Genomic DNA, 10,495 nt, shown 5'->3' on the forward strand with positions numbered 1-10,495 from the left:
TGTTTCCGCCAGCTTTCCATTTTCTCATATTGCATCCTGGTGCCATCTTTTCCCCAGGTAAGCTGTGCACATACACCCGGCCATCCACCTATTAAAGAAAATGTGATTTATCAGACCAGTGCATGTTCTTCTATTGCTCCATGGTCCAGTTCTGATGCTCATGTTCCCTTTGTAGATTCTTTCAGTGTAGGTCAAAGGTCATTATGGAGAGAGAGTTAAAAAACACACGGCGCCAACATGGTGCAGGTCACATTTGGTAAAGGTAGAGCAAGACAATGTGAATTGATAACAGCTCACCTAGGTTGGAAGAACTGGCCACCTGAATAGGGGAACAGCTGGGTGTATATATATATATATATATATATATATATATATATATATATATATATGTGATAAAAATTGGAGCTTCCAAAAAATAGCACTGCTAACATCCAATAGAGGACAATCCAGTAGTTCAAAACAAGACTACATTTATTAGAACAAACATAAAACGGTCTACGCGTTTCTACGGCGAACCGGCGTCTTCATCAGCTCAAATACCTATTTTTGACCTGATGAAGACGGTCAAAGGTCATTATGGGCACTCTGACCGGCTTGTTAGTATGTAGCCCCAAACGCAGCAAGCTGCAATGCATTCGCCTTGCACCTTTCTATCATAGCAGTAGTGTAACCACCACTGTAACAGCCATATTTCTGTGTTGGGGCACTAAGGGAGCACTATTACTGTATCCTGCACAAAGGAGGACGCTATGACTGTGTGGGGCACTAAGGAGGCACCATTACAATCTAGAGCCTTATTTGTTTGACATTATTACGTTTAGGGGCACTATCTGTGTGGCACTATTTTTGTAGCAGTAGGACACTGTCGGGACAGCAGGATGGAAGATTCTGTTTTATGCAGGGTGCTGAAAAACTCATCTGGGCAGCAAACTCTGCAGAAGCGACTCGTGGCCAGATGAAGATGTCATGGAGGTCTGGATCGGATGGAGAGAAAAAGAAAAGCGAACAACTCCAATCAGTGTTCACAGCATGATTATACTTTAAATAAAGAGAAAAGCATAGATATCGCAGGGAATTCCAGTCCAAAGTCAGCACCAAATTGTGTTTGATTTGGTGCGGACTTTCAGCTGTATATGCAGCTGTGGACACCGGATGAGGGGATAATACAAAAAAGTACATACTTACCTCCCCTGGTCTCACATTGCGACGCGTCACTCCTCCTTGGGGTGATGTCTGTGCTGTCAGCCTCCAGGGATAACGTTTTCTCCGATGTGACCGTTGCAGCCTGTTGTTGGCTCTAGCGTTCGCATGGGACGAAATCCGAGCAAGTACTAAGACCAAATGGGGGCGGAGTGAGGCAACATTATGGGAATGCCAAGTGAGGTGTGAATAGAATGTTTTTTTATTTTAAAGCAAAAAATGTTTTATTTTATTTAAAAAATTGCGTGTGAATGTAGCCAAAGACTCAAGAACCTATATTTTCAGGGGAAAACACTCTTTAACTTTACTCCATACCAATATAATAAAACATCTGAAAATACGGAGCTGTTTTCAAGGCAAAACAGCTCCTGATTTTCAGCAGTTTTTTTTTAGCAACTCGCGTTTTTCACAGCATTTTTTACGGCCGCTTTTGGAGATGTTTTTCTATAGAGTCAATGAAAAATGGCTCCAAAAACATCTCAAGAAGTGACATACACTTATTTTTTGCGGCCATTTTTTTATACGGCCGTTTTTCAAAATGGCCCGTTAGAACAGAACGCCGTTTTTCCCATTGAAATCAATGGACAGATGTTTAGAGGCGTTCTGCTTCCGATTTCTCGGCCATTTTTCGGCCGTTTATGGCTTGAAAAACGGCCGAAAATAAGCCGTATGCACATACCCTCACAGTGAATTATAAATTCATTTAAGGATAATCTTATGACACATTATTGTTCTTTGAGACTAAGAATATCTGAATATCTATTTTGGTGGAATTTATATTTTGATTTTAAAACTAATGTGCTCATTTTAAAAAGGGACTGTAGAATACTTCCTGCCAGATACTAGACACATCCTGATCCTGGAGCAAGACTCCAGTAAGACATGATGTCATTGCCCTTAAATAACAAAACATTACAGCCCTACAATAATATGGATGAGTCACAAAACAAAACAAGTAGCGGCTATCAATGGCCTTTTGGAAAATACAGACAAAAAGCAACATTGGTGTAAAATAACAGCTCAACTCTGGCTAGTCATACAAGATTTTGAATACAGTTTTCCTCTGGGTTTCCTCCTGCTCAGTTACAGAATAAACATACGGGCAAAGATAGGAAAATATTAAAGGAGAACCCAGGCAGTGAGATAACAGCGGAGAGCTATGTAAACAAGCGCAAAAGAAAAGTTACATATAGCTACCAATCAGGCATCATTGGTATTATGGGCAACATCCTCTAACGTCTCTACTGCCAGTTCTCCCTTTCTCACTCACTGTGCATGGCAGCTGTGTTGAAAACTGAACAACAAGTGTAGGAGAATCCACACTCCTGGTAATGCTCATTTCTAGGCATTCGTCCAGACCAGTCTGGACACCAACTAGCAAGAGCAGAACTTACAGGAATTATTCACTAAGTAGCCTGAAGTAATTCAAAGACCAAGAAATGCACCGACACTCACTGGATATGCGCAATCTTTATGTAGCATTTCTGCTCAACTGGTACAACGGGACACCATCCCCGGGACACATGCTCCACAGCTCTAGCGTAGAACCTACTGAACCTTTCTTTACCACTACCTAGCCTGAAGGACTCCTTAACCCCAATGAAGACACTGACAAATTTAATTTTTCCATCTTTGCATTCTAAGAGCCATAACTTTTTAACTCTTTTGTCAAAATAGTTACACGAGGGCTTTTTTTGCGGGACAAGTTGTATTTTTTAATGGTACCATTTATTGTACTGTATAATGTACTGTTTTGTCACCATCTTCTGAAACCCTCAGTTGGGATTAAGTTTTAGTATTGGTGTGCAGTGTTCTTTTTCCTCCAAACATAGCGTCGTGAATTTGTGCTAAAAAGTTCCACTTTTTCTCATCTGTCCATAGACATTGTGGAACATTCTGGAGGTCTCGGGCAAATTTGAGATGGGCCAAATAGTTTTTTTTTTACAACAAGACTCTGTCTACACGTCTACCTTCCGTTAAAACTATTCAGTGTATTTCTCAGGCTACATTCACACAAGTGTGGTCGTTTATCATTCACAAAACACACTGCGTTTACACGCGTCAGTATCTCTTTATTAGTTCCGTATGTCTGTGTTTAGTGCACGTATGTCATCCATATATAATGCGTATTTAACGGATGCAAAAAAATGAAAGGAGTACTTTTGTCACAATTTTGTCCGAACACTCAGAAAATACCCACAGGAAGGTCACATGATCCCATTTTCTATTACTTTTTCAGCGTAGAGAGCTTTGTCTGTTTGGTTTTTGATTAGTTTTTGGCTTGTGAACATGTCATCCAAACCCATGGACCATGTTCTTCTGTTGTGGCTTATCTCTCGGACATATGGAGAGTGACACGGGATGGTGGACGAAGAACCTAGGAGGAGAAGGAGGCTTTGGGTTCATCCCACTGTCTCCCAACGTGCTTTCAAAGGGCACTTCCACATCCTGTATGAGGACCTGCGGCTGCATCCGGCAAAATGTCATTCTTTCTATCGGATGTCAGTCCCTACATTTGACCAGCTGCTGGAGGAGCTGCGTCCTGGACTAACATTCCAGAACACGAACATGCAACGCAGCATTACACCTGAGGAACGGCTCATCGTCATCCTAAGGTAAGAATACATACTGTCTGCTTTTTTTAAACATTCGCTCTGTCAGCCTGATACAGCTAGCACTATTGTAAATGGCCTTACCCATTTCCCCCGTGATTCCCCCAGGATGATATACCTATCATTACATTTAAAACCCCCGTACAACATGTGTTAGCTTGCTAATCTAACTAGTATTGTGAAGGCCACAAAGACCCTATCCAATGAATAGTAATGTCACTGCTATTTTTAAATGAACGGTAGGTAACCTCACAGAGCAAGTTGAGGAGGCCTGGAAACAGGGTAGTAATGTTGATAGTTTGTGTACATTTTTTTTAAAATCTTAAATCTTCAGATTCCTTGCGACTGAAAATTATTTTGCGTTCCTTCATTTTAAATTTCTACTGGGGACGTCGACCATTTCTGGGATTATTCGGTCTACCTCTGAGCTCATCTGGCAGAGACTCAAAGACACAGTGATGCCTCAACCCACGGCATAACATTGGATTCGCATTGTGGATGGGTACATGGACAATGCTCAATTTCCAAATTGCATCGGGGCGCTGGACAGGATACACATCCTTCTTAACTAGTTAGCCATCCCAGAACCCTGCCTACTTTATCAAAGTGGACGATGAGACCTCTGGACTCTCCACGCATGTTATGCGCCCCTTTACCAGACGTGGTTTGGACCACAGGAGGCACATATTCAACTATCGGCTCACCACGGCTCGTCGGTTTGTTGAGTGCGCCTTTGGTATTCTCGCAAATAAATGGAGGGTCTTCAAGTCCACAATACAGATGGATCCGGACAATGTGAACCACGTCATCAAAGCCTGTGTCACCATGCACAATTTCCCCCTGATTCAGCAGGGGTTGGTGACGTTGAACACATGGCCACTGGAGCATTTACTACAGACAAGACACCGCAAGGAGCACCAGGAATATCTGGATTCCGGGAACCCGCTAGAGATGGCATGTGTAAAGTTTGATTTTGTGTTTATAGTTTGCATTGTTTTAGATTTGTTTGGTTAGTGTAGGGACTTGAACTACAATGAGGATCCTTGATGCGGGTTGTGAGCTTTCATATTTAGGTCAAAATATGAACTTTTTTGTTCTTAATATGCGTTCTAAAAATAGTTTCACCATATACAAGGTTTATTTAAAAGATTTTAATATTTAGACCCATATATCAACAATACCTAATTTTTGTCCTCTAGGTAAGTATATATATTTTTATTTTTAATAAAGATTTTCTAAAATGTATGTGCTTTAGAGTGGTTTTTTTTCTAAATATAGAAATTTATCACTAGTTTCCTGATTTGTCCACAAATACATTCAAAATTCTCGCCCACCCGCCACCAATCATAAAAAAAAACAAGCACAATAATTTGGATATCATATATTATTTTATTCCCAAAAATTATTTTTAATGAAAAATTGCAAAACTACAGCACAAAAATGAGGCTTTTCATGACAGAAATATATACAATAAAATAAAAAATAATAAATTAAACATATCGGGAGAAGATGGTGGTATATTTGCTGGGGTGGACTCCATTGCCAAAGAGATGTAGAAGAATAATAAGGCTCCTGTGGGCTGTTTACAACCCCCTATAAAGATTTTGGTGGTGCGACTCAGGATGCATTTGCCTCGGATAATAAGGGGGATGAGTTGGCATTGATAGAGATGTATAAGTGGATGTTGGTAATGGCTGAGGTGTAGTGTGGCCATAGAATAAATGTATCAAATAGAAAGTCTATGAGCCCGTACTCCGATACATCGGTTTTCCGGAAAAAGCCGAACAGACACGAAGCGGCTGAGCGCTCATATGAGCGCTTCAGCTGCTTCATTCTAGCGATTGGTGGGGATCAGTACTCGGACCCCCACCAATCCAAACTTCTGACAAGTTTGTCAAACGTTTAGCTACACTTTAACAACCAATGTCATTTTTTTAAGATACAGTTTGAAAACAGGGAGCAGAAAAGCAAGCTGCTGAGTGAACAGATATGGTGTTTTTTTGGACGGAGTATAACCACTTCTCCCTTTGTGTGTCATCTCGCGTTTATATTGGTCCTGTAAAGGATCTGCCAGACACAGCTTCTGTGTCGACGCCCGTGATTAATCAGTTTGCATCTGCTCCTAGGTCTGATAGAGTGACTCCATCTGCTACCACTCAGGCTGGTAGGCTGAGGAGTGGGAGAACCTATCACAGCCTGGCCAGATGGAGCTAGCTCCCGCCCTCGGTCTATTTATACCTTAATTTCCTGCTTGTCTCTGCCTGTGATTCTTTCCTGTTTCCTGGCTCTGCTGTTCCTGCTAGTACTATTGACCTCTGCTTCAAATTGACCCTGGCTTTACTGACTACTCTCCTGCTCTGCGTTTGGTACCTCGAACACTCCTGGTTTGACTCGGCTCGTTCACTACTCTTGTTGCTCACGGTGTTGCCGTGGGCAACTGCCCCATTTCCCGTAGCTTCTGTGTACCCTTGTCTGTTTGTCTCTCGTGCACGTATTGAGCGTAGGGACCGCCGCCCAGTTGTACGCCGTCGCCTAGGACGGGTCATGCAAGTAGGCAGGGACTGAGTGGCGGGTAGAGTAGGGCTCACCTGTCTGTCTCCTTACCCCGTCATTACATAATCACAGGCCCATATACCTTTTCTACCCTGGTTCCTACACAACTATGGACTCCCTTGAGACCCTGGCTCAGCAAATGCAGGGCCTCTCCCTACAGGTCCAAGCCCTGGCTCAGAAGGGCAACCAGCATGATGCTACCCTGGTAGTGCCCTCCACCTCACCTCTTGAACCCCACCTCAAGTTGCCTGACCGGTTCTCAAGGGACCGGAAGACTTTTTTCTCCTTTCGGGAGAGTTGTAGGCTCTATTTCCGATTAAGACCCCACTCCTCAGGTTCTGAGAGTGGGTATAATTCTGAGAGCGAGTGGGTATAATTATGTCCCGGCTCCAGGGCGGCCCCCAAGAATGGGCCTTCTCCTTGGCTCCTGACGCCCCTGAACTTTCCTCTGTTGATTTTTTTTTTCTGCTCTTGGGCTTATCTATGACGAGACTGACAAGTCTGCCTTTGCCGAGAGTCAGCTGATGACCTTACGTTAGTGTAAGAGACCTGTTGAGGAGTACTGTTCTGACTTTAGGAAGTGGTGCGTAGCTTCTCGGTGGAATGACCCTGCCTTGAGGTGCCAGTTTAGATTGGGCCTGTCGAACGCCCTGAGAGACCTATTAGTTAGCTATCCCTCTTCTGACTCTCTAGATCAGGTTATGGCTTTAGCAGTACGTCTTGACCAACGTCTCAGGGAACGACGACTTGAACGTTTTTGTGCCTTCTCCTCTGGTTCCCCCATGATTCCTCCCGAGGTTCCGTTGCTTCGTTCTTCCACGGGAATCTCGTATGAACCAATGCAACTCGGGGCCTCCGTGTCTCCCCAACAACGTAGAGAGCTCCGCAGGAAGAATGGTCTCTGCTTCTACTGAGGGGATGACAAGCATCAAGTGAACAACTGTCCAAGGCGTAAGAATAAGCAGCCGGAAAGTCTTCCCCGCCTAAGTGACCATCGGGGAGGTCGCTTGGGCGCACAGGTATTTCCCGTAAATATGAAACCTAATAAGATCTTGCTTCCCTTTCAGGTCTCTTTTGAGGGTAGGTCTGCCACCGGCAGTGACTTCGTGGATTCAGGGTCTTCTGCTAATATTATGTCTGTGGAATTTGCTATGTCTCTAGCTATGCCATTGTTTGATTTGCCTAAACCTGTCCCGGTAGTGGGTATCGACTCCACTCCACTTGCTAATGGTTGTTTTACTCAGCATACCCCTGTTTTTGAACTCATTGTTGGCTCCATTTATTTGGAGCAGTGCTCTGTACTGGTGATGCAGGGATTATCGTCCGATATGGTTTTAGGCCTTCCCTGGTTGCAGATGCATAATCCCACGTTTAACTGGAATACTGGGGATCTTACCAAATGGGATAATGAATGCATGACGTCCTGTTTTTCTGTTAATTTTATTTCTCTCCCTGAGGAGGTAAACACTCTACCTGAGGTTATTCAGGACTTCGCTGATGTTTTTTCTAAAAAAGCCTCCGAAGTGTTACCTCCTCATAGAGAATACGATTGCGCTATCGATTTAGTACCAGGAGCTAAGCTCCCTAAGGGTAGGATTTTTAATATCTCTTGTCCCGAACGTGAGGCCATGAGAGAATATATCCAGGAAAGCCTGGCCAAGGGTTACATTTGCCCCTCTACTTCTCCGGTAGGTGCTGGCTTCTTCTTCGTAGGGAAGAAGGATGGTAGTCTTAGGTCATGCATCGATTACCGAAACTTGAATAAGGTCACTTTAAGGAATCAGTATCCCCTTCCTTTGATTCCTGATCTCTTCAATCAGGTTCAGGGGGCCCAATGTTTCTCTAAGTTTGATCTTCTTGGGGCTTATAACCTTATCCGAATCAGAGAAGGGGATGAGTGGAAGACTGCGTTTAACACGCCCGAAGGTCATTTAGAATACCTCGTCATGCCCTTTGGGTTGTGTAATGCTCCCGGGGTCTTCCAGAATTTCATAAATAAGATTTTAAGAGACTACCTGGGGCTATTTCTTGCAGTGTGCCTTGATGACATACTCGGGTTTTCCAAGGACTGGTCCTCCCACATTGAGCATGTCAGGAAGGTGCTCCAGGCCCTTCGAGAAAACAAACTCTTTGCTAAATCCAAAAAATTTGTGTTTCGGGTGCAGGAGATACCATTTTCGGGTCAAATCCTCTTGCCTAATGAATTCCGCATGGACCCTGCCAAGGTTCAGGCTGTGGCTGAATGGGTCCAACCTGCCTCCCTGAAGGCGTTACAGTGCTTCCTGGGGTTTGCTAATTATTACAGGAGATTTATTGCTAACTTATCGTTCATCGCTAAGCCTCTTACGGATCATACTCACAAAGGTGCTGATCTCCTCCACTGGCCTCCGGAGGCGGTCCAGGCTTTTGCGATCCTTAAGAAGTGCTTTATCTCTGCCCCAGTGCTAATTCAGCCTAACCAAATTGAGCCATTCATCGTGGAGGTTGACGCCTCCGAGGTGGGAGTGGGTGCTGTCTTGTTTCAGGGTACCAGGTCCCTCACCCATCTCCGTCCCTGTGCCTGTTTCTCCAGGAAGTTCTCGCCCACTGAGAGTAACTATGATGTGGGCAACCGCGAACTCTTAGCCATTAAATGGGCATTTGAAGAGTGGCGCCACTTCTTGGAGGGGGCTAGACACCAGGTAACTGTCCTTACCGACCACAAGAATCTGGTTTTCCTAGAATCTGCCCGGAGGCTAAACCTGAGATAAGCTCGATGGGCGTTGTTTTTTACTAGATTTAACTTTGTGGTCACCTATAGGGCTGGGTCTAAAAATATTAAAGCTGATGCACTGTCGCGTAGCTTCATGGACAGCCCTCCTTCGGAGGAAGATCCTGCTTGTGTTTTGCCCCCAGGTATAGTCATATCCTCTGTAGATTCTGACTTAGTATCCGAAATTGCGGCTGATCAAGGTTCAGCTCCCGGGAACCTTCCTGAGAACAAGCTGTTTGTTCCCCTGCAATTCCGACTAAGGGTACTCAGGGAAAATTATGACTCTGCACTATCTGGCCACCCAGGCATTCTGGGTACCAAGCACCTCATTTCTAGAAACTATTGGTGGCCTGGGTTGCCTAAAGACGTTAAGGCCTACGTCACCGCTTGTGAAATTTGTGCTAGGTCCAAGACTCCCAGGTCCCGACCAGCGGGCTTACTATGTTCTTTCCCATTCCCCAGAGACCTTGGACCCATATCTCCATGGATTTTATCACCGATCTGCCTCCATCTCAAGGCAAGTCGTGGTGTGGGTTGTAGTAGACCGCTTTAGTAAGATGTGCCACTTTGTGCCCCTCAAGAAACTACCCAATGCCAAGACGTTAGCTACCTTGTTTGTCAAACACATCCTGCGTCTCCATGGGGTTCCTGTCAATATTGTTTCTGACAGAGGGGTACAATTTGTTTCATTGTTTTGAAGAGCTTTCTGTAAAAGGTTGGAGATTGATCTGTCCTTCTCCTCGGCCTTCCATTCTGAAACTAATGGCCAAACTGAGAGGACTTATCAGTCTCTAGAACAATATTTAAGGTGTTTTATCTCCGACTGTCAATATGATTGGGTCTCCTTCATTCCCCTCGCCGAATTTTCCCTTAATAACCGGGTCAGTAACTCGTCAGGGGTCTCCCCCTTTTTCTGTAATTTTGGATTTAATCCACGGTTCTCCTCCGTTTCACCTGGTGGTTCCAACAATTCCGAGGTAGATGTAGTTCATCGGGAACTGTGCACAGTCTGGGCCCAGGTTCAGAAGAACCTAGAGGCGTCCCAGAGCATACAAAAGACTCAGGCAGATAGAAGACGTTCTGCTAACCCCTTGTTTGTGGTCTTAAAGTTCCGTCCAAAAAATTTGCTCCCAGGTATATAGGGCCATACAAGGGCATTGAGGTCCTTAACCCTGTCTCCTTCCGGCTGGAGTTACCCCCGTCTTTTCAAATACAAGTCGTGTTTCATGCCTCCCTCCTGAAACGCTGCTCCCCGTCCTTGGCTACCTCGAGGAAACCTCCGGTCCCTGTTCTCACCCCCGAAGGGGTAGAATTCGAGGTGGCCAAGATTGTGGATAGCAGTATGGTCCAAGGCTCCCTCCAGTACCTGGTCCATTGG

This window comes from Rhinoderma darwinii, chromosome 5 (genome assembly GCF_050947455.1).
Source record: "Rhinoderma darwinii isolate aRhiDar2 chromosome 5, aRhiDar2.hap1, whole genome shotgun sequence".
Taxonomy (NCBI): domain Eukaryota; kingdom Metazoa; phylum Chordata; class Amphibia; order Anura; family Rhinodermatidae; genus Rhinoderma; species Rhinoderma darwinii.